Source organism: Monodon monoceros, unplaced genomic scaffold (assembly GCF_005190385.1).
Source record: "Monodon monoceros isolate NGI ecotype Baffin Bay Population unplaced genomic scaffold, NGI_Narwhal_1 Super_Scaffold_2, whole genome shotgun sequence".
Taxonomy (NCBI): Eukaryota; Metazoa; Chordata; class Mammalia; order Artiodactyla; family Monodontidae; genus Monodon; species Monodon monoceros.
This window is the reverse complement of record NW_021703776.1, coordinates 69,972,976-69,999,125: the sequence shown is the minus strand read 5'-3', so window position 1 is coordinate 69,999,125 and position 26,150 is coordinate 69,972,976.

The window sequence follows — 26,150 nt, the reverse complement described above, 5'->3', positions numbered from 1 at the left end:
AAAAATGGGCAGAAGACCTAAATAGACATTTCTCCAAAGAAGACATAAAGATGGCCAAGAAGAACATGAAAAGCTGCTTAACATCACTAATTATTAGAGAAATGCAAATCAAAACTACAATGATGTATCACCTCACACCATTTAGAATGGGCATCATCAGAAAGTCTACAAACAACAAATGCTGGAGAGGGTGTGGAGAAAAGGGAACCCTCTTGCACTGTTGGTGGGAATGTAAATTGATACAGCCACTATGGAGAACAGTATGGAGGTTCCTTAAAAAACTAAAAATAGTATTACCATATGACCCAGCAATCCCACTACTGGGCATACACCCAAAGAAAACCATAATTCAAAAAGACACATGCACCCCAATGTTCACTGCAGCACTATTTACAATAGCCAGGACATGGAAGCAACCAAAATGCCCATCGACAGACGAATGGGTAAAGAAGACGTGGTACATAATACAATGGAATATTACTCAGCCATAAAAAGGAACGAAATTGGGTCATTTGTAGAGACGTGGATGAATCTAGAGACTGTCATACAGAGTGAAGTAAGTCAGAAAGAGAAAAACAAATATCGTATATTAATGCATATATGTGGAACCTAGAAAATGGTACAGATGAACCTGTTTGCAGGGTAGAGATTGAGACACAGATGTAGAGAACAAATGTATGGACACGAAGGGGGGAAAGTGGCAGGGGTTGGGGGTGGGATGAATTGGGCGATTGGGATTGACATGTATACACTGATGTGTATAAAATGGATAACTAATAAGAACCTGCTGTATAAAAAAATAAATAAAATAAAATTCAAAAAAGGAAAAGGCTACATACTCTACGATTCCAACTATGTGACACTCTGGAGAAGACAAAACTATGGAGACAATAAAAAGATCAGTGGTTGCCAAGGGTTCGGGGGGAAGTAAGCAGGAGGAACACAGGCGATTTTTAGGGCAATGAAACAACTCTGTATGATACCATGACGACAGATAGATGTCATTATATACTTATTCAAACCCATAACGTACACTACCAAAAGTGAAGCCTAATGTTAGCTATGGACTTTGGATGATTATGATGTGTCAACATAGGTACATCAAGTGTAACAAATGTTACAATTTGTTCTAACTCTGGTGGAGAATGTCAATAATGGGGAGACTATGAATGCTTGGCAACAGGGAGTATACAGGAAATCTCTGTACTGTCCTCTCAATTTAGCAGTGAACCTAAAACTGCTCTAATACTTAAAGTCTTAATTAAAACAAAAAAAGATTAAGAGACAATAAAAGGTGACAAATACAATAGAGAAAAAGTTTTTTTTTAATTTCAAGCACAATGTTTAGGTGTGAGTATGAAATAAACTGGCTCTTTAAAAAAATTATCTGCGTGGTTGTAATAGACCTGAAACAGGTAACAGCATTAATGAATCCATGTCTTATAACCCTGTAGGATGCACATGTTAGGACAGTGTCTTGCACAAAGAAGGAACTAAATAAATATTTCTTAAAGAAAAATAAATAGAAAGGTGGATGAATGGAAGGAAAGGGAAAAAGGGAGGAGGAGAGGAAGACATAGAGAAAGAGAGATAAGAGAGAGAACAGTTTTCAGGGGAGATGTTTCATTTCCTAATAAGTTTGATTGTGACCAAATTCTTTGAAATTCGTTGACTCAGAATTGACAAGGCACTAGAATCCAAATTTTTGACTGTTTTAGGGTACTATCAAGTATGGTTTCAGATTTATAACAAGTTAATTGCCCTACTTCCATACTCTCGCTACTTAGGGAATTTTCAGCCATTGCTTAACTACAGAATTTTCATGCTGGATAAAGTAGATGGGTCACTTTTTATTCCAATAAAATTTAATATGGTTGTAACCTTTTTAGTGACTCTATTATGAGAGTCTAATAACTAATAACTCTATTAGTGACTCTAATATAATAATACTATATTATCAGGTCTATGGTTGCAGAAATGCCTTTAATGAAAATAAATCCGTAGATTGTATACATTCTGCAGAAAACAACTATAATTATTTTATGAACAAGGTAAGGTATAACTAAATAAAAATACATCAGTAAAATTATCAGTTCAAAGTAGCTATGTTTCTTTTCAAATTCCTTCAATTAGGTTATCCATTAATTATGAAGGACACCTCTTAGAAATGGTCAGTATTTGGAAAAAGCATCTTAAGTAGGAAAGTCAAATCATTATATCAACAGAAGAAAAAAGTGACTTATAAAAGCAAATTGAAGGAAAAATCCAAGGTGCATAATCTTTAAGTTACGTAATTTAAGTGAAGTCAGAAGAAATGTGGGCTAAAACATAACATTGCTTCATAGTTCTTGGTCACATGACATCAGCTCTGAAATTCCTATTTTGTACTAGTAAGTAGCAATGATATGTCTATCAATATTGGTATTAGCTAAGCTGTTCCACACCTGGATTTTACAGAAGTTGTAGGAACCGTGAGATCTATAGATGTCACTTTTGCAAAAGAATAGATCTAGGTTTAATAAATAGTGTATTTGTTTTACAGTGTTTCCTGTATTCCTATTCACCATATGGGAAATCGTCAGACATCTCATTACAGTGTGTTCTCCAATCATACTCAGTATAGTGGACATAATAGGGGGTTCAGAATAACTTTGGATAAATTGCTCAAGAAGTCAAATATTACATCTGTGTCAGGATCAAAACTCAGAGACATACAGAAGCAGATTTAAGAAAACTTTAAAACTTTAAACTTTACAGGTTGATCAGGATTCTACACATAGCCCCCTATCAGAAAACTCTCCCTCAATGACCTGTTTGCTAGTTCACACTTCTGCTAGTTATCAGTTAATTTAGCATTAGCGAATATCACTTGAAGGTATTACTCCCAAAGCTATTTGGCGATGCCTACTTTTAAGTCAGTGGAACTAAGATTAATTGAGGGTTGATTTTGCGTGTATGGGACTAACTAGAGGATAAAATTCACAGTCTAAAATAAAAGAAAATTTATTATAATTTTCAGCTTATTAGTTATAAGGCAGAATATGAGTTAAGTGACATAATCTTCTATACTGCCTTATTTATGACAATATTTGTTTGATTTTAAAAAGTTTTATAAGTATAGATTATAATGTGACAAATTTCTCTCTTACCCTATATTAGGCAACAGCTGTGTTGAATGTACAATCTGTTTTACCAGTTCCTATAATCTTCTGTGGAATTTTGAGCTGGTGTATTTCTAAGTGTCATTTTCATCCATACTTATACAACTTTCTTGAAACTTTAGAACAAGATTTTATATTCATTCCATTAATTTTCATCTTGCTATTCTCAGACCACTGTGCCAAAATCCTTGCTGGATCTCAATTCGGACATTCAACACAGTAGCTACACTTCCTTAGTTCACGTATTTTGCTCACTGTGATAACCTTACCAGGTAAGGCCAAGCAAAGAGCTCTGTGATTCATTACTGTGTTAGTGAATCAATGTGCTCTACACACACTTCTGTTAGCTGCTCCATTTCTAAAGTTTCCACAAAGTTGACAGGGCACTGAATCTTATTAAGTAATAAGGTAATATATATGGTATTGATCAGCATTATCTATTTATTCATTTACATATACATCTACTTATTTTATGTTATTTTCAGATCATTTCAAAATTAGAAGGATTACATAATATTTTAAAAGTAGAACTGACCCTAAATATTAAGTGATGCTGTGATGGCTAATTTTGTGTCAACTGTGCTAGGCCATGGTACTCAGATATTCAGTCACACACCAGTCTAGATGTCAATGGGGAAGTAATTTTTAGATGGGATTAACATCTGAGTAAAGCAGATTACCCTCTATAATGTGAGTGGGCCTCATTCACTCTACTGAAAGCCGTAGTAGAGAAAAAAAAGAGAGATCTCCCAAGGAAGAGGGAATTCTGCCTCCAAACTGCCTTTGGACTTGAACTACAACATCAACTCTTCTGAGGATCTCCAGCCTGCAAGCCTGTCCTGCAGATTTCAGACTTGCCAGACCCCAATTCCTTAAAATCAGTCTCTCTCTGTCCATCTCTCTCTCTCTCTCTCTCTCTCTCTCTCTCTCTCCATACAAATACGACACACATTCTATAGGTTCTGTTTCTCTGGAGAACGCTGACTATTATAGGGACCTTCAGCATTATTCCCAAGACAAGGTTGCGATGCTCTAGAGGGGGCTTTTGTAACAGAGAGAAGATAGTCTGGATTATTTCTATGATCATTTTCATATTCAGTGTTCCTTCATGACTGCTAGTGACCTGTTCTTTCTAATCAGTACAATCTTTGGGTGTCACACAGCTCACTGCTTAGATGGACCTATAGCTGAAACACAGGCAGCTGACCAATGAAATAAAGAATACTGATCAAAAATTATAATGACCTTTATTACAGTTATACTATGCTGTAATCTATACACCATTCTTTCACATACCTACTACATTTGAATTTCCCAACAATCCACGCCACATATAGCTTATATTTTTATCATAATTTCAAGCAAAGAAACGACTGTCAAAAAGATACACTCTTACTTAGGGAAAGAATTAGGACTAGACTCTGGAAGTCTTTTTAAATACTTTAGCATCACCTCTTGTTTAATATAAGAAATAAATCCATGGAAATTGGACTGCTGTGGATTGAACTGTGTCCTCTCAAAATTCATATGTTGAAGCCCTAACCCCCAATGTGATGGTTTTTGGATATAGTGCCTTTGAAAGGTACTTAGGTTTAGATAAGGCCATGAAGGTGAGGCTCTAATGATGGGACTAGTACCCCTATAAGAAGATCCATCTCTCTCTCTACCACGTGAGGACACAGTGAGAAGACAAGCCAGGAAGAAAGCTCTCACCAGAACTCAACCATGCTAGCACCCTGATCTCGGACTTCTGGCTTCCAGACCTGTAAGAAATAAATTTCTGTTGTTTAAGCCACAGAGTCTGTGGCAGCCAGTGCTAACACATAGACTTGCAAATTCTGAGTGTTATTGGATACTACAACCCATTCAAAGATTATATATTAAGAAGATTTTTAAAAAGAAACAAGTAAAATTATACTAATCAATGATAAAGATCACATAAATAAGTGGAACTCAGACTCTAGGTTCATCAGAATCCCTCGCAAAGATTACTAAAGTATAACACTGATGACCCCACACCCGTAGCGTGTAATTCAACAAGTCCGGGTTGTGGCCCCAAATTCTGCATTTCTAACAACAGTTCCCAGGTGATAGTGATGCTGAACCGTATTTTGTAAATGACTGATATAGGTTGATAAAAGGTGTAAATCACACTCTATTAAGAGCACTAAGAGTGCATTTTACACACACACATATACACAGAACACCAAACTGGATTTCTAAGCATTTAACCCTGGGTATCTTGAGTGGGGCATGTTTCCAAAAGGAAGTTTTAAAAATTTCTCCAGTTTGTTTTAATAATCACCAGGTTTGAAGAATTAATAGTCTAAGATTATCATATTAGAAAAGAAGTACGTTTCATTCCTTTAATTATCTACCGTAATAAAACTAGGTTAAGAAGATAATATTTAGTAAAAAAATTCTTTCAAAATTTTCTTAATATAAAATATAAAGTTAAAATACCAAGTTTTTATTTATAAAGTACACTGTCAGAAAATAGTTTGTTACTTTGAATATATTTGATATGTATCATTAAAATCCTGTGGACATTACTCATTTACTGAAGCCCTTTCATCCTGGGCAGGATAAATGTAAACTAGTCTAAACTTAACCAGAGGGAAATCAACAGATACAGCAACAACACTCTCAAAGAAAGCACAAAATAATTTAAAAATGATCATCAGACACAGAAAAACATCTCCAGCAGTTAGCTTTAACAACAGTAAGCTTCAGTAATATTTGTTCAATGAAATTAATGAATGAAAGAATTATTGTTTAAAATATCAATAATGAGTTTTATCTAATAAATAATATATATATATAACTTATAAATATATAAATGACAAATTGATATATTTTATATAAATATTATATAGATAAAAATCTATCATAAGCAGCAATGAAAAGATGCTTGAGAATACTATGTCCACTGAATGAACTACAAAGTAAAATGAAGCTTGAGTATGGGTCAGAATTGTAATCAACAGAATGTATAGATATATAAGATAAATGTGAAGCAAGACGATCAATAAAGTAAATCTGAACTCAATTCCCAGCTGCCACTTTCTGTGTGAACTAAGGCAAGTCACTTGATTGCTCTTGGTCTCTCTTTCTTCAACTACAGAATGTCCCTCAAGATAGTTCTTGCTTGAAGCAGAAATGTTACACCCAAGATTTCATGCACTTCTGCTTTTCCTTAGAATACTTATCTGCTCCTCTCTCCCTCTGTGAAAAGTGAGTATCTGGAGCTCTACCGCACAGTTTTATTTCTTAGAATGCCTAAGGACAGACTCATAAACCAACAACCAACCCAGTTTAGTAGAGTTTGGTTAATATATTTGCTATGGATCTTTCTTAAGCCCCAAGAAAATAAGTTATGAAATTAATATTTAAGAATGAGCAGATATTAAACCAAATGTATAGACTGTTGGGACAGTTAAAGAAATTCTGTGAAAGGATAACAATTTCATTATAATCTCTTATTTTTTTATTATACCCTTGATCTGCACTCATAACAGTATTATAAATGTATTCCATCTAATCCCAAAGATTTAATGAAAGGCAAAATTACTTGTAGCCTAGCTACAAACAAATGTTTATGTCTCAAAAGTATATTTTGTATACAGTTAAATTTAGGGTATTAGAAAAATGGAAAATAACCGAACTTGCTATATCTCAGCACATCAATTATTTGGGCTTTAATTCAAAAACAAAGAAGAAGAAAAAAAAAGAGGAGAAAATGCGTCATATAAATCTTTCAGTATACACACAATAAGGCTGAATAAGCACTGCTGGTTTTTTTTCCATGTAGTATGGAGGATTTAGTAGTATTCTCTCTCTTTAATTCAATATGTGTAGGCAGAGTAGGTTTTCCTTATATACAAAGGAAAACGTAAAATTAAAAAGATAAAACAAAAGGAAAAAAATCAATGAAATAGCACAATGTTAAGAAGTAACGTTTAAGAGGAAATCAAAGGAAGGGAGAGCAGCTAAAAAGACCAAAAGAAAGATAAAGGGCAAAGGATTTAAAAATTAAACAGAAGAGAAAAGATTAAAGAAGGAAAGGCAAAAAGCAATGCAGCAGGATTTAAGAAGCCAGTAAGAAGAAAAGACATGCAGTAATGACAAAGGGATAGCAAGTGCTAAAGAAAAGATACTTGAAGTAATGAAAAGAAGAGAGAAAAAAGGAAGTAAAATAAAAGCAGTTGTAAATTAATTTTAAACACAGTATAGGACAGATACAATGTTAATGGGCTTTCAATTTTTTTTTTCATCTTCTTGGCTCTGTTATTGATAAAAAGAAGAAAATCAGTCTTCAGGCACAGGAGATTTAGAACAGTATTTCCAATGTACAGGGATGCAGCATGGGTTACTAAAAAGTGCGCTGCCACCAGCAGGCTCTGTGGTGTTGCATAAGGAACTTACCTTCTCTGCCTCACACTACATCTCACAATTTTCTAATTTACATATTGAAGCCACTCTCACCTTATTTCTGATGTCCTTAGCTGACTAAATGTTGTGACTTTACATACAGTCCACCACTGGCTCTGATTCTGAAGTCACTAACTTATTTTACAGTGAAATAAAATGTATCATAAATGACAAACTGAATTACAAATAGACTCACTTTTAAATAATCAACCGTTCCCAGCAACAGTAGTGCCACTGAGAGTTTCAAAAATTATTTGAGGGGGTATTTTAAGTTGTCATAATAATTGATGGGAACAGCTAGTATTTAATAGGTAAGGGTGAGGGAGACTAGATATGTTCCAATTTCCTGCAGGACATTCTTTTAGGTAAAAACATATTTATAATTATTTAGGCCTCTTTAAGATTAGGGACCATAGGTGCTCAATGAATGTTAAATGAATGAGTAAACGAAGTAAAAAGCAAATAAAACACCATCATTCCAACGCAGTCCATAGTTCTCTTCTTATGTATGTTTATGTCTATTAAGGGGTAGAGAATATTTTCAGTATGTGGAAAATAAAGTATGTTGATATGATTACTTTAAATTTATACAGCACCTTCTTCTAATTAGAATCTCTCTTCTGGCAATGTTAGGGTCAATGCAACATCAAACAGTAATGTAGCAGTAACTACTGAAATCATAAAACCTTTATAATGAATTTTTACTTGTATAAACAATGACAAGTGAAATACAAATTACTATTTACTGTCATGTACATTGCTCTATAAGACAATCTAGATTATTTCCAAAATATAAAAACAAGTTAATCTATAGCCACTTTGGAAGACAGTTTGGTAGTTTATTACAAAGCTAAATATAGTTTTATCACAAAACCCAGAAATTATGCTCTAGATTTCACCAAATGAGCTGAAAACTACATCCACACAAAAACCTGCATATGAATGTTTATAGCAGCTTTACTTATAACTGCCCAAACTAGGAAGCAACCAATATGTCCTTCAATAGGTCAATGAATAAACAAACTGTGATAAATCCATGTAAGAGAAGGTTATTCAACAATAAAAAGAAATAAGCAACCATATCAAGCCATGAAAAGACATGGAGAAACCTTAACTGTAGATTCCCAAGTCAAAGAAGGCAGTCTGAAAATGCTACATATTGCATGGTTTCAACTACATGATGCTCTGGAAAAGGTAAAACTATAGACAGTAAAAAGATAAGTTCTTGCCAGAGGCTTGAAGGGGAAGGAGGGGGAGAGCAATGAGTAGGTGGAACATGTGATTTCTTAGGGCAGTGATATTATTCTTTATGACACTGTAATGGTGGATACATGACATAATGTATTTGTCAAAACCCATAGACCTGTACAACACAAAAAACGAGCCCGGGCTTCCCTGGTGGCGCACTGGTTGAGAGTCCGCCTGCCGATGCAGGGGACACGGGTTCGTGCCCCGATCCGGGAAGATCCCACATGCCGCGGAGCGGCTGGGCCCGTGGGCCATGGCCACTGAGCCTGCGCGTCCGGAGCCTGTGCTCCGCGACGGGAGAGGCCACAACAGTGAGAGGCCCGCGTACCGCAAAAAAACAAACAAAAAAACAAAAAAAACGAGCCCTAATGTGAACTCTTCAATTTAGTTAATAATAATGTATCAAGTTTGGTTCATCAATTGTATCAAATGAACCACACTAATGTAAGATGTTAATAATAAGGGAAATTACTTTGAGGATGGGGGTTATTACAGAAACTCTCTGTACTTATTGCTCATTTTTTTTCTGTAAATTTAAGAATTGTCTAAAAAAAAGTCTATTAAAAAAAGAAGTTAATAAATCAGGCTATATGTTCACAAAACTTCAATGGAAATTTGGGTGGACTGACACCATATGCCCTCTAAGAATTTGAGCTTAACTGTTCGGCTGCATATGTGCCTCTAGTTAAAGCTCAGTTTTTAATCCCCACCCTCACCCCAAATCACACTCTAGGGCACGGGTGAAGTTAAACACTTTTAGGCATGGTGAAGTGAAACACTTTTATTGGGCCACAAGGCATGGTTTCTCTGAGGATTTTAAAATTATTTAAGAGTATTTCTTTCTCTCCTTCCATGTGTAACCAGATTCCTCACCTATCTTTGTCGAACATGACATGAGGCCTTCCAGTTCAAAACAGAATGGACCACCTCCCTTCTCCCTCCATAATAAACCATACAAACATGACAGCTAAAGGCTGTTCAATAAAGGAATAAACCTACAAGGATAGAAAGTTCAAGAGAGAAGGCAATAGCAACAAAATTCTGGAAGCTGGCAAGCTAAAACATGAGTTATAGTTGATTTAACAAACCTCAAAAAACTGAATCCTTGGCTAACACTGGGGACAAACCAAGAAGCTACTTGATCCATAGCATTAGCCCCAAACTTGGTAGCATGAGGCACCTCTGGAATAAGACTGAAGACATTTAAGAAGGAAGCAGACTTTCCTGCTTCCCCTCCCCTATTCCACAGAGCCAGGCAACAACCCTTCCTCATTCCCATGCAGAAACCCAGCTTACTATCTAACACCAATTTTTCTTTTTACATTGATCGATTTGCTTGTTTTCTTATATTTTCTAATATCAAATGCATTGCTTTAACATATTTTTTGGAAGAAGGATAGGAATGGAGGGGGGAAGAGGAGGAGAGGAAGGCAAGGAGGAAGAGACAGAAGGGAGGGAGGAGGGAAATCAATAAGACATAAAAATATTAAAAATTGGAATCAGGGGCTTCCCTGGTGGCGCAGTGGTTGAGAGTCCACCTGCCGATGCAGGGGACACGGGTTCGTGCCCCGGTCCGGGAGGATCCCGCATGCCACGGAGCGGCTGGGCCCGTAAGCCATGGCCGCTGAGCCTGCGCGTCCGAAGCCTGTGCTCCGCAACGGGAGAGGCCACAACAGTGAGAGGTCCACATACCGCAAACAAACAAACAAAAAAATTGGGATCAGACATAACTTCGGTGCATTAAATGATGAGGAGAGAAATAGTAGTAGGAGATGGCACTTAACATTTAGTAACAGCATACTAACAATGCCCTTGTGTTCTCAGGGACCTAAAAGGAATAGGGGGTGTATCAAATAAGCACACAGGCCTTCTTTTTCCTTCCTGTTATATCTTAACACATTTTTTTTTTTTTTTTTGCGGTACGCGGGCCTCTCACTGCTGTGGCCTCTCCCGCCGCGGAGCACAGGCTCCGGACGCGCAGGCTCAGCGGCCACGGCCCACAGGCCCAGTCGCTCCGCGGCATGTGGGATCCTCCCGGACCGGGACACGAACCCGTGTCCCCTGCATCGGCAGGCGGACTCCCAACCACTGCGCCACCAGGGAAGCCCCTTCCTGTTATATCTTAACTGACCTAAAGCAAAACTTCCTCAATAAATATGCATTTATAAACATACATTTATCTGTGTGAATTTCTCTACAAAGACTCAAGAAAAGGACAAGCAATCAATCATGTTGAAATAAGGAAAAAGAATATCTTCAATCATTTAGTGAGCTCTAAAGAATTAAAGGATAAAAAGTAATACAGTCAAAAACAATCACTTTTTCTTCAAGAAGAAAATTATCTACTTCTTGGGCCCACAAAAGTCCTCTAAATAATGATCAAAGTATAAAATAAATTTTATGATTTTCTTCATTTTTATAGATAACAAGGTCATGTAGAATAAGATGATACTGGTTATTTAGGATAATAAGAAAAATATTCTCAGGTTATCACTGACCTAGTCAGAGAAAGAAAACACTGTACACAAGCCTTTCTCCAATGCTACTGAATACGTTTCCCTCAAAAAAGAGGTGGGAGAGATTATACCTTCGTGGGATTTATTTCCACATATAATATAAAAGGGTTACTGTTTAAATCTATGCATCACTGAGATGTATCTTCCATTTTTATGAAGAATCAGCTCAATAAACATACTTTAATTTAGAGAATAATAATAAAAGGTAATTGCCTTACTCTGTAACAGGATAAAAAGTATTTCATTATCATAATTTTGAGATATAACTTTTTATACAAATGATAAAATATTTTTAAAAGTAAATTTTATATATGACAGAAAAGCAGTTTCAATGGATGCACACACGATTTTGGTGTATGGTAATCAAGTGAATCAATCATAAGACAAAGTTATCATGAAATAGAGTTAATTAGGTATAGGCTTGAGGTATGGCAGATGGAAGGTGTAACATATGAAAGGAAGTTAAGCACACTTTTTGAATTCTGATTTTCTGGGTGGTTCCCCTTGTCATATAATGAACTATTACATTTCATTTCTGAATAACTGAGGAGATTAAAGCATTCAACTGTAGCTCATGAATTACTCTGAAAGCTATTCAGAATTTAAATGTAATAGCTGGTCTCTCATTTTTCATTGTCTAGTAAATGAGTTTATGAATAAACAAATGAATTTATATATTCCAAACAGCAGACCAGTCATGTACCCCCAATTCATTCATTCATTCATTCATTCATTCAATAGATACTTATTGATCTATAAAGGGTCAGGCCCTACCCTAAATGATAGCCTAAGACAAACATTCTATGCCCCCACAGATTTCACAAGTTAATATGAAAACAGATATTAAACAAATGTATTTATGTGTTACCAGTAACGAAGTAGATGAAATGAGCTGTGGAAAAGAACAAAAGCATAGAGGAATGGGGACTTAATTTAGAGAGGGAGGTCAGCAAAATCTCCCAGAGAAGGCACCATTTAAACTGAGACCCAAAGGCTAAGAAGGGGCAGGCCAGGCATGGAGAGGAGCATTCCAAACAGTGGAAACAGCAAGTGCAAATGCCCTGAGTCAGGCAGGGCTGCAAGAGCTAACAGAAAGCCAGTGACACCAGGGAGAATGAGCAAGGGAAAAGGAGGCAATAGATGAGGTAGGAAAGCTAGGCAGGAGCCGTTACCGAGAGCCTTTCAAAGCCAAAGGTAAGAAGTTTACATTTTATGCCAAGTACATGTAAAGGCTTTAACGCCGAGAAGCGACATGACCCAATTAACATTCTTAGTACAGCACCATCACTGCGCTCTGTAGAAAATAAATTAGATTTCTCGTGGGGATTCTTAGCTGTTCTGGGCACCATGAGAGCGTCCATCAGTCCCCAGAAGCCTCTAAATCCCTCCTCAGAATAATATTTATAGATGCATAAAACAGAATACATATAGTTACAAAGGAAACTAATTATATTGAAATTTATTTCTATCAGGGACCCTTGGAGGCAAAGAACCCAGGGTGAAGAATGCCTGCTAGTGAACATAAGTGAAAGTAGAGTTAGAAGGCAATGGCGGTGGATGTGGACAGGAATGGATGACTCCAAGAAAAAATTAGCATTTTTGGATTCTTTGCTTATTACGTAGGTCCAAATTTTTGAGCATGGATAAAAATGTGTGTCTGTTTTCTTTTTAATCGAACTCCTCTATATTTGTGTATTTTAAAGGACATTTTCTCTCATATAGAACCAAAAAGTTTATATTGGAGAATTTTTCTAATAGAAGTTGTCCTATAGGCAATCCTTCACTCTGTGAGCATTGACTGATTATAATGATAAGCACTGATGACAAGAGCTAGCATTTACTGAGCACTTACTATGTTCCAGGTACTAAGCAAAGTGCTTTGTAGTGCAATGTCTGGTTTAATTCTCATAACAACCCTTTGAGGTAGACGCTTTATTGTTATCCCCTTTTTTACAAATGAGAAAATTAAAGCTCAGAGATATTAAGTAATTTGCCCAATACCACACAGCTGGTAATTGTCAGTACTGGGAATGGAGGCCTGGACTAAATCTAGAGTGAGGGATTACTGAGCATCTAGTAAGTGCTCAGTATTGGGTTGGCAATAATTGGAACCCAAAAAATGTATAAGCCAGGGCCCAGATCTTAAGGCACCAATAAAACAGTTTATAAGTATAACAAACACACATATGTATATATCATTAGTGGAATATGGGAGACCATAAAAATATGTACTTACTTTAGTATCACTAGCACTAAGTATTCAGCAAAAGGAGAGCTCTGAATTTGTGGGGAATGTTTTAGGGCAAGTATAAGACTTGAACTGTTTCTTTAAAAAATTCGGTACACTTTAGATAAGCTTAAAGGTGGAGGAAGTAATTTTGGTAACGAAAGCAATGAATCATATGAAGTATTAGGGTATAGTCAAAAGATAAACTTAATGGCAGAACGTCTAGATTTTTAACCTCCTAGAAGTGACATTTTAGAAAGTTACTTAACTCCCTTGATCCTCAATATTCTCATTGGCAAAATGTGTTTAATAACCTCTGCTTGTGAAAGTATATGAGTGTATGTGGCAAACTGAAAAGCAACTTCCCTTAGCAGTTTTATACATACAGTAAACATTTCATTTGGCCAAAAGGCAGGGACCTCATATAATGTTGTTTTTGTTTCTCTTTTCCGACCTAGCCCCAGTGAAGAATGCTGTGATACATTATATGATTCTTTGCTGGGTTTCATTTGGTTCTTATTCCTACACATCTAGGAAACGCTAAAGGCAAACCTAACCCGAAGCACCTCCTTCCTCCCAGTCACCCTCTTCTTGGAATCCAGTTCCATCAGACCAGCTTCTGAGTGATGAGGATAATGGCTAATAATGGCTTAATGTGTTATTCCTTCCATAAAGCATTTACGTTTAATAATAGTCCCCAACGTCCTATAGCTAAAAATTGGAAAATAAAATAATTTCAGATCTTACAGAAATAATGAGAAGGAAAGCTGAAATTCTGAGACAGAAGGGCCACTGGGTCTTCTTTAAGTCACACTGCTCAGGAGTTGCAGCCTTTCTGAGGAAGCTACATTAACCAGTAGTACAATAACCAATATTAAAATCAGAAAGAAATATCAGTTAAGAGCCTTAGGATGTTGCTGTCAAATAACCAGTTCAGAAATGAGCATTTCAAGACGAAAAAGGAAGGCTTTGATCTTTTAAGATTTCTTAATAAAGAGACCTAATATTAAAATGGCAAAATAGCAACATTTATGAAATCTGAATGGTGGGTGCATGGATTCTGCTAAATTGGTTTCTGTATGTTTGAAGCATTTCTTAACCTGAAAGTAACAAATCATAAAAAGCAAGAATAAAGAAGCTCTTATTACAATGGACACAGAAATAGGTTCAACAGCTAATTCCAATTTTAATGTTTCTCTTGTTTTGTACTACACTACACTACACTAGTACACTACGGCGCTACGCTACTAATCCTCTGGCAACTGGGTATGACAGGCTGGATAAAACACACCTGGATGCAACAAAACACTTTATCCCCAATTCTCATGAATTTAACACTAGGTTAAGGTAAGGCTTTGCAGACTTTTCCTAAAACCAAAAATTATAACAGAGTATCACTAATTAGTGGTTTTTTTTAAATCTAATAATATAGCCAACAAAATCATGCTGATACGATTTGCCAAAACTTGAAATAAATAATGTAAAGTACACAAATAATATCAAGTAAACCAGATAGTTCAAGAAATGTAATAAAGCTAATTTATATCTACGCTACAGTTTACAGTTTTCAGAGAACTTACAGCTATGTTATTTCACTTAACTGTAGAAACTGTAACTTGTATATTCTGCAGGGAAATGATACAAGTGTTAATTCAGCACAAGTCTTGACATGCCAGCTGATAACGCTAGCCTTTGGCCTATTTTCAGTTAAAGAAGGCATTCCTAAGAGTCTTAACTTGTTGAAATTGCTTAATATGCTAACTGTATAAATGATGGTTGAATATATGAGTGTGAAATATAATTTATTTGTATCTTTCTACAAAGTTTGACAGTTTAATAGTCAACAGTTCTATGCTTCCACATTTGAACATGTAAACCTGAATCTGATAACAAATGATTAAAGAACAAGAGGCAGTAAAGGCTAAACGAGAATGTCATCTGATTACCGTACAGATTCAAACTGGATGCAAAAGTGCTATATGTAAAATATACTTAAATGATACTAAGATAATTTCCAAACAACTTTTCAAAAAGGCGCAAATATTTTTTTAAAGACAAACACAGCTCAACAGCCTGGACTTCTGTGATACAGACCTCTACCACCACCCCCAATTCTGACAGTCCCTGCAGGCAACCAACTGCTGTAACTGTGGAATGTGCTCTTTGAACTGTACAAAAGCCTTCAGCCTTTCCTGCATTCTGCAAACAAAAACTGCCAAGTACAATTATTTCTCTGATTTAACATAATACAAGTGTTACTTCTCCCCCCTCAACTTCCCTAGTGCCAGCAATGGCCTATAATGTCTACATTTATAAATGCACAGAAAAACAATCATTTTTCATAATCAAAATTAAATTTGTTTTAGAAGTATAACAGTTCAACTGAACATAATATAAATTCAACAGGCACCATATTCCCTTTTGTGTATATGTTTTAAGAATTCTATTTCTATAGATGGATTCAGGATTGAATGGGATTAGTCCTTTTAATTATATGACTAGGATCTTCAGCTTGAAATCTTTCTTACCAAAAAAAAAAAAAAAAGACAAACACAATAGTTGTTTATATTCAATTCATTTACCAAAACAACTCATTAAAGCTAATAAGAATATGTCCTTCCAAATGTGAATGTCTCTTGATTTTCAAAAGAAAATGAAAAGTAAAAGGCAAAATAAGTCCTAAGATAGAGTTGCACAGATATTTGAACTTACCTACTAGTTAAATGTTAGAATAGAGAATTCTTCTAGCCTAGATCCAACACAGACTGCTTTTCTTCACTGAGTATGTCCTTGACATTATGCATACCTGAGTATTTTTCTTTTTAAAAAGATAATATTAAACCCAGTACTGAAGAGTTAGTTCCATTTTTCATGTACATTAATGCTTCCAGCTGTTGGTATGTATAAACTAATTATCAGCTGCATTACTCTACCTGAAAATATTTGAAGTTTTATAAAATTAAGTTATGAACAGATAAGACACAGTCATTTATTTAACACACACAAAAAAATTATCAAGTAGAACCAACCATTATAGGAGATGCTAAGAAAAGATAAGGCATGCTTTTGTTCAAAAGAAGCTAACAATCAAGTTGAGGGAGCAAGACACATGCACAAAGCAATGAAAGTTTAAGAAAAAATAAACATGATATATATTTGCCACTATTAATTTAAAGGAATTTGTTCATTTCATGGCCTATTTAAATGAAGTTCAACCTCATTCCTTTTTTGAGAGCCAGAGACATCTCAGGTTGTTACAAACAAGGCTGAAGTAAACTGGCTTAGAAGTTGAACCATCCTACAGATAAGGATTTCTTTTCTCTTTCTATCAAACGTTTTATTTTCTATGTCAGTCAAATCACTTCTCATTGATGCCATAAAAGCTTTTTCAGCTAATTAGTCCATACAGTATTTTATCTTTTTATTGATGCCTATATTTAATAAGTACTTATTAAATACTGACTGTGTCTAGCAAAGGATAGTTAAAGACTGATGCTTCCAAGTCTGACATACGAAGGTTCAAATTCTGGCTCGGTCACTTAGTAACTGGAGAAGCTAACTCTTCCAAGTCTCAGGTTCATTATCTGCAAAATATACATAAGTAACATAAAGGAAGCTGTCGTCGACAACTCTGACAGCTCAGAGCCTCCCGGAGAATCTGTGCTTGAACTGGGTTTTGAAGGACAGTAGGGGGTTCATCTACCACAAAAGCAGTGGAGGACTTCCCATACAAAGAGAACAGAACATGCAAAGAGGTATGGAGTGCAAGATATCTTTGGAGAATCACTGCATGAAGTTCTGAAATATTTCAGGTTTCAGAAGGTTAGGCTAGAGAGGGCTTATATGCACGTTATACTTCGATGCTTAGATGGTATATATGTCAATTTACTAGGGTAAAGCCTATGACAAAAGAAAATGGAATTACTGAGTTTGAAATCTTAGGATCATCCCGATCTTTTGCCCCATGCATCCATTATCAAGTCCTAGAGAAGAAACAACATGCACAAAAGCCACAAGGCACAAAAGAACTTGAAGCCGTCAATTAATGAAATTAGGCCAGAGTAAGTGGAGCAAGAAAGAAGAGTCTAAAATGTGCTGAGAAAGATGATGCTAGAGCAGCAGGCATGGTCCAATTTTTGCAGGGACTTATAGATCACTGTGAAGAGTTAGTTTGGGTCTTACCCTAAGTTCAAGGGAAAACAAATGCACAATTTTAAGAAGAAAATAAAAATCATCCAATCTTTATCTTTAAATGAAAATTGTTCCCTAGTGAGTTAGAAGGGATAAAGGGTACAAAGAACCGAGTAAAACAGGTAGTCACTGCAGTGGTCCAAGTGAACATTTTAAAACAGGGTAGTGTCAGTGGGATGTGGAGAAAGAAACACATTTTGATCAAATCTGGAGGTTGAATTAATGAGAGTAGGAGAGTGGACATGAGAGAAGAGAGATGTCCAGGTGGCCCAAAATTGGTGACCCGACATTTCTGACTTAGGCAACTGGGTATATAATGGTGCTTGCCATTCACTAAGACAGAAAACAGCACAAAAGAAGCATATTTTCTATCCTATTTTGATACGTGAGACAGGAGCTGGCAATGAGCTTATTTTAGATGGATTCCTGTGGGACATTTAAGTAGAGATATCAAGAAGACAGTTGTAAATGCAGATCTTGAACTCAGAGGAGGAATACGAGCTAGAGGTACAAAAGTGGGAGCCCCAACACTAAAAGTGGTAGTCAGAGCTTTGGAAGTAAGGGAGCTCATCTAGAATAATGTACATACAGAGTGAGAAGATAAAGCGGGAAGAGAAAGACAGAACACAGGAAAAGACCTAAATTTATGAGGTGGGCAAAGAAAAGACTCATAAAGGAGACTTAGGAAGGAGAGTAAGCGGGAGGACACGCCACAGAGAGAACATGAGATGATAAAGGAGGAAGCAGTCAGCAGTGTTAAAGACTTCACGGAAGGCGAGTGATGGAAACTGTCCTAAGATTTAGCAACGATAATAACATCGAGGGACTTCTGGTTAAGCATAGCAGTCTAAACACATGCAATTACATCCAGTGCTTTCCAAAATACTAATACAGTGGCAATACAAGAATAAAAAGTTATGAACCCATGAAAAAGATGATAGCCGAAGGGGTGACACCCAACAAGACATGACAACACATCTCTGTATGCACTACATGGTCTAACACAGATCCTCAAAGAAAGTTGTTGAAGGAATCAATCAGTACTTTACTCAATCATTCAATCCTCATCTTGTAGAAAAGGAAACTGTTCCGGGAGTCAAAAAATGCAGAGGAGAAATTACACGTGAGTTACACCCCAGGAAAAATTCTCAGAGCTGATGAAAATGTCCCTGTCTCCCTCTGAGTGAACTTAAACTAGATATATTTACATTTGTAGATTTTTTAAGGTAGATAAGAACCTACTGTAATACAGCATAGTTTTTTGGTTTGCTCTTTTTTTTTCTTAACTCAAAGGTTCTGCTTGAAGAAAATGATCTTATTAATTAAGCCAAATATAGTTCCTCTGAGTTAAAAAAAAAAGAGTAAACAAAAAAACTAAGCTGTATTACAGTAGGGTCATTGTCATCAGTTTTGAGAATTTTTTCTGGTGTGTAACTCCTGTTACACATCAGGATGTTAACTGATCAGCCATTATAATTCATATTCATTTCATTTCAACATGGTATTCCAAAGGATTACACTTCAAGGCAAAAGACTAACATTCACCTTGTATCACAGCATAAAGAGGCAATGTCCTTTTCTGAGAGAGAACATCAAAATCAATTCATTCACCAAATACGTATTAAATGTGGACTGTGTACCAGTACTATTCTGGGCAGTGGGGACATAGGGTTGAATGAGGCATAAAGGAGTTTATACAACACTGTATGGAAAGGATAAGAGTGGGAAATAGGATGGTACCTTATGACACTGATTCTTAAAATCTAGTGGAAAACAAAAATTATTATTTTCAGTATTTCCATATAAACATCATATCTATTAGCATTCATCTCTATAATGAAACTATTGAGAAATTATACCACGTCAAATCATGATCTATATAAATCCAAATATAACTAGATTTAAAATAATAAAAACAAATTCAATCTCAGATCACTTTAACCATAAGAAAACAGGAACACAATAGAAATACTATTTTAAAACTGCACAACAAAGCCAAAATTGTCTTTTGCACAAGCCTTCTAAGAACCAGTCAAGTGTAAAGGATTTTGAAAAATTAAGAAGTTGGCAATAATTGAGGACTCAGTTAAAATTTACTGGTACAAGTTTGCTCTGAAAAATCAACCTGAAATTTTGAGCTGATATTTGGTTTGCTAATTCAAAACACACTTGGTGGAGAGATACCCACAATGAAGAAGAAAGGGAGAGAGAGTGACTGAAACAGACTCTGTGTAGCAACATGCATTTCTCATCTGAAGAGAGAAACTAGGGGTTGACTAGATCAAGACTAATGAAGGATCCTGTTTCTGACTTACTTCACTCTGTATGACAGACTCTAGGTCCATCCACCTCACTACAAATAACTCAATTTCGTTTCTTTTTATGGCTGAGTAATATTCCACTGTATATGTATGCCACATCTTCTTTATCCATTCATCTGTCGATGGACACTTAGGTTGCTTCCATGTCCTGGCGATTGTAAATAGTGCTGCAATGAACATTGTGGTACATGACTCTTTTTGAATTACGGTTTTCTCAGGGTATATGCCCAGTAGTGGGATTGCTGGTAGAGGGGTGGGATAGGGAGGGTGAGAGGGAGGGAGACGCAAGAGGGAAGAAATATGGGGATATATGTATAGCTGATTCACTCTGTTATAAAGCAGACACTAACACACCATTGTAAAGCAATTATACTCCAATAAAGACGTTAAAACAAAATACTTCCTGGGGGTGGGGGGGGAAATATCCTGGAAGGGGGAAAGGGCAATGAGAGAAATGGAGATTATTTTTTAAAGTAATGGTAACAAACTAATTACATTCCTTCTTTGAGACAAATGCTGACCCACCTCACTGATAGGGTCAAACCTAAGAATTGAGATTAAAAGTCTTGCTTTGGTCACCCTACCAACACTAACTATTCTTACGTCAAACAGAAAAGATAAATATCTTCGTATTACTGACTAAAAACTATAAAATAAAAGTACATGCCATTTTCATAAAACTCAGTGGGAGCTGGCAAAGCAAATGCTGGCTCCACTTCACCATTTTGCTTAGGATCAAATCTCCAATAAGAATGTCACGAAGGTATAAGTCTATTAATCAAATCATATAAACTTTCCAAACCATCTCCATATATAATGTCCCTGGGTGATCGAAAATCAAGATCAGATATATGCAATGACTCTGTTATGCAGGGAAAAACAGACTTTAGTAAAGAAAGAAATTTCAAAGATTGGAAGAAGCTACCTTAAATGGATCGTGGGAGAATTCACATGAATTGTAAGGACTCTAGAATAAGCATTGTACAGCAATATAATGATGAGTAATCCAACAGTGAAAACAATAATAATGGAAGCTTTACATAATCTATATGCCAGGAGCTGTGCAGGCTGTTTCATCTCTCCCCACTAAATTTTCCCCAAATCATCTGGTACTAAGCTTTATATAATGCCTTTAAAAAAGCAACATTTATACTCTGTACTTGATGAGTATGATTTATAATAAAACAAAAATTACCACTTTGTGATATAACCCCATTAGAGAGACATTTAGCAATATATTATAAAAATAAAGATGTAGTATTCTAAAACTCAGACATTCTACTACAAGTTATAACTTTAGAAAAACTCTCAAACATGCACACAAAAAGTTATATACAGATATGCCCACTGCTATTAGTGTGTGGAATAGTAAAAAATGGAAAACAGCCAAATTGTTCATTTACTGAGGAAGGAATTTTAAAATAACTATGCTTTATTCAAACCATGGAATGTTACAGAGCAATTAAAACCTAATTATTACCCACAACAATGGCAAAATGAAAAAAGACAATCTCAGTTTTGGAAAGATGTGGAACAACTTGAACTCACGTGCATTGATGGTGGGACGGTCAACTGGGATAACCACTTTAGAAGACTGCTTGGCAATGTCTACTAATGTTGACACTGACACTAATTACAGATAAGCTAGGATACGGAAACTAAGCTGATACAATGATGTAGATATCTTATCATACAAAATTTCTCCTCCTAGCTATACAGATATGCATAATACGTAACGGATATGCACAAGAATCTTCAGAGTAGTATTATGCCTAATAGTCAAAACAAGAAAACAACACAAATGTCCCAAAACCTAATGGAGATAAACAGTGGTATATTCATGTAATGGAATACTAGCTAGCACTCACGATAGACATTTAACTACACACAATAACATGGAGGAAGCATGTAAACCCAATAGTAAGAAACAGAAGCCAGATACACACAAAAGACTATGTACTAAATGATTCCATTTATATAAAGTTCAAAAACACAAAACTAATCTATGTTGTTAGAGGTCAGAATATGGTTTCCCCAGTGGGGCGTGGGGAGAGATAGTAACTAAAAGGTGGAAAAAGGGTCGAAAGGCTTCTGAAGCACTGGTAGCATGCTACTTCTTGAGCTGGGCACTGATTATACAGATGTGTTCATTCTGTGAAAATTCATCAAGATGTACAAATATAAGTTTAGCAGTTTTCAGTATACAACTGCAAAACTCATAAATGCACAATATATACTTAATAAAAGCTTACTTAAAAAGAAAAAAAACTAAGAAATCAGACCTGTATGTATCACCATGGATAAGTTCCCTAAACATAATTTTTGAAAGCAAAAATTTTTCAGAAGGGCAGATTTAATATGATGTCACTCACATAAATTTTAAAATCACACAAAAAGTGTAAGAATACAGATAAAAACCAACTTCAGTATAGTAAATACCTCTAGAGAGAGGAAAAGGAACAGGACGAGAGCACACAGCTTTTGCTATATTCGTGGTATTGTATTTCTTAAAAAGAGAGAGATCTGAATATAACAAAATATTCACGTATGTCAAATTTGAATATGTGAGTGCCTATTGTGTTATCTTCTGTATAACTACAATATTTTTAAATAAAAATCTTAAAGAAAGCTATCACTTTGGATTCTAGAATGAAGAGAATCTTTAAAATAATTTTCAGTGAAAAACACTCTTAACCATTTGCCCAGATCAGCTGATTAACAAATGCTTTTATATATAGCTTAAGTATCTGAGATGGCTGATGGGTGTTTATTTTAGGTAAAATGTTTACTAAAATACACTCCATATATAGAAAAACAGTACACTCTTATTTGCAAAAAGATAATTTGGGCCTTTTAAGCTGTACAGTAATAAAATCATTCAACATTTGAGAGAGTTCAGCAGAAATGGTCTTTAGGAGAAAATATACCTTCAAACTAATTCTTTAAAACCCAAGGCAACTTTGTTGCTTCTTTATGCATTCCACTGGGCTATAATCAAATCAAAATGAAGTATTTAAGTAATAATGGTTGCATGGGTAGAATCGTCAACTCCACAAAACTAGATCATCGATATACCCACTAAAAAGAGTTATTCATCCCAGGAATACTCAGTCCCTTTTCCCAGATATCACTTTGCGTCATTAACTTGGAAGTGGACTCAGTGGTTAGCTAACTGGTCCTTCAAATGGATTTGGAGGTTACCATCCATTTTGTGTTTAATAAGAAGTTTTGTCTTTACTGTCTTGTCTTAAAATCAAAGAGGTATAGGGAATAAATAGAGACACATAAATGGGTAGAGAGAGAAAAAGACAGAAACACAGAGATAAATACACATACATGTATATATAAACACATACATATATGGAAACATACACACACTTAACGTGTACACACACATTTGTACATACATAGGAAGGGCAAGAGAGACTACTACCATTAAGTGTCTACTCTGTGCCAGGTATTTTTAAGTTTGATCTTTTAATCTTCACAAAACCCTATAAGAAAGTTATTATTATTTTTTGCACATGCAAAACTTACCCAAGATCAATATAAAAAGAATACGTGGCAGAGCAAACCCGGGTCTGTCAAATGCAAAAATGAGCCTCTTTCCTCCATAGTATGCTTAAAATAAGTTTTAGGTCGATTGTAAGTATTGCTTTGTATCACTTTAACATAGAAAAAAATTCATTTTGGCACTATGAAGAAACATAGCTGGTTTTTAAAACAAAATCTGATTTTATTCCCAAAATTTCAATATGGCAAAGGAAAAGTTGCTACAAAGATAATTCTTAGTTGAATATGTTCAAAATTTAATTCCCTGGTAATCTGGGTTTTGGCCAAGACAAATCAAAATCATAGATATTTTACAAATGCCAAGTTTTCAGAGAAACAAAAAAAATGTAATAGCAACAGATGCATTCTCCATAGACATTTGTGTTGAGCCTAGCTATATCCAGAGTCTGAAGAAAAGGGGGATTTTAAAATTTCATTTTAATGAATAATAAATTCCTGATTTCTGTTCATGTCAACCAGTTAAATAAGATCATATTCACTCCTTGGAAAATTAGATGGTAGAATATACTGAGAAAGAAAATAAGGAGGAAAAAGAGGATGGGAGGGAGAAAAAAGAAAAGCGAGAAAAATTTTAAAGAGACTAGAAAGAAAACTATATCTGGTACTTCTTGAACTAAAACTATATTTGAAAATTTCTATTCAAAGAAAGAATACATAGTGCATTTGTTTTTCATTTCTTTTACAATATACTAATATTAACATTAACAAATTAAAGTCCCACTTGTGTAAAAGCAAGTGTGTCTGAGGATGATGGACCATTGCATAAAATGCGTTAAAATTTAAGGAAAGAAGCTACAAACAACTCAGTAAAGATCAGTAGTTCATTACTATAGAATGGGTTTTGGTTATACTGTAAAAAAAATATCCATTTTTAAATTCAAAATTGAAATATCTATCTTAAGACAAGTTTATACTACATAAATAAATTGTCATTAAAAGTTACTAAATATATGCAAGCATAGAGGTTCCCCTCTATGAATATTAGCACTTTCTCCAAGTAAAACACACTACTTTATAATATCACAAAATATTGATTTTAAGACCCTATCTTTTAAAAAAATTTTGAATATTCAGAGTAGACAGATCAAATATGAAATTATCTCACCCTTTCTCAGAACTCTACTTAACAGAATCATTGAGATTGCTTTTTAATTCTTTTTTTCAGTTTATTAGACATGGAGAAACATATCTAAAATAAAGCCTTAATTTTTTAGAGCAGTTTTACTTTTACAGGAAAATTGAACAGGAAGTACAGAGTTCCCATATATATCTTCTTCCCCATTCCCAACAGACATAAAGTTTCTACTGTTATTAACATTTTGATGACTGTGGTACATTTGCTACAACTGATGAACCATATTAAAACATAGTTATGAATTAAAGTCTAGAGTTCCCATTAAGGTTTATTGTTTGTGTTGTATGGTTCTACAGTTGTACAGCTGGCAAATACATAATGCTATGTATCCATCATTAAAGTACCATACAGAATAGTTTCACCACCCTAAAGATCCCCTGTGCTCTGCCTATTCGTCCTTCCCTCTCCTCAACCCCTGGCAACCACTGAGCTTTTTACTGTCTCCATAGTTTTGCCTTTTCCAGAATGTCATATAGTTGGAATCACAGGATGTAGCCTTTTCAAATGACTTCATTCACTCAGTGATATTCATTTAAGTTTCCTCCATGTCTTTTTGTAGCTTAATAGGTCATTTTTTTCCATCAACTGAATAACAGTCAATTGTATAACTATATCAGTTTGTTTTTCCATTTATCTATTGAAGGGCATCCTGGTTGCTTCCAAGTCTTATGCATAAAGCTTATATAAACATTCTTGTGCAAACTTTTCATAGACATAAGTTTTCAACTCATCTGGGTAACTACCCAGGAATGCAATTACTAGGTTGTATAGTAGTGAATACTGTATGCATGTTTAGCTTCATAATAAACTGCCAAACTATTTTCCAAAGAAGGTATATCCATTCCACCACCAGTGAATCACAGTCCTTGCTGCTTGCTCCACATCCTTGGCAGCATTTGGTGTTGTCAGTGTTGTGAATTTTAGCCATTCTAATAGGTGTGTAGTGGTATCTTGTTGTTTTAGTTTGCAATTCCCTTATGAAATAAATACCAAGCATCTTTTCATAAGCTTATTTGCCATCTGTATATCTTCTTTGGTGAGATCCATTTCTTATAGTTGAGTTCTTTGTATATTTTGGATACAACTCCTTTATCAGATATGTGTTTTACAAACACTTTCTTCCAGTCTGACTTATCTTTTCATTTTCTTAACAGTGTCTTTCTCAGAATAGAAGTTTTTCATTTTAATAAAGTGCAACTTATCCAACTTATCAGTTTTTTCTTTCATGGATTGTGCTTTTGGTGTTTTATCTAAAAAATCAACTTCTAGATTTTCTCCTATGTTACCTTCCAGCTGTTTTATAGTTTTACATTTTACACTTAGCTCTATGATTCATTTTTAATTCAT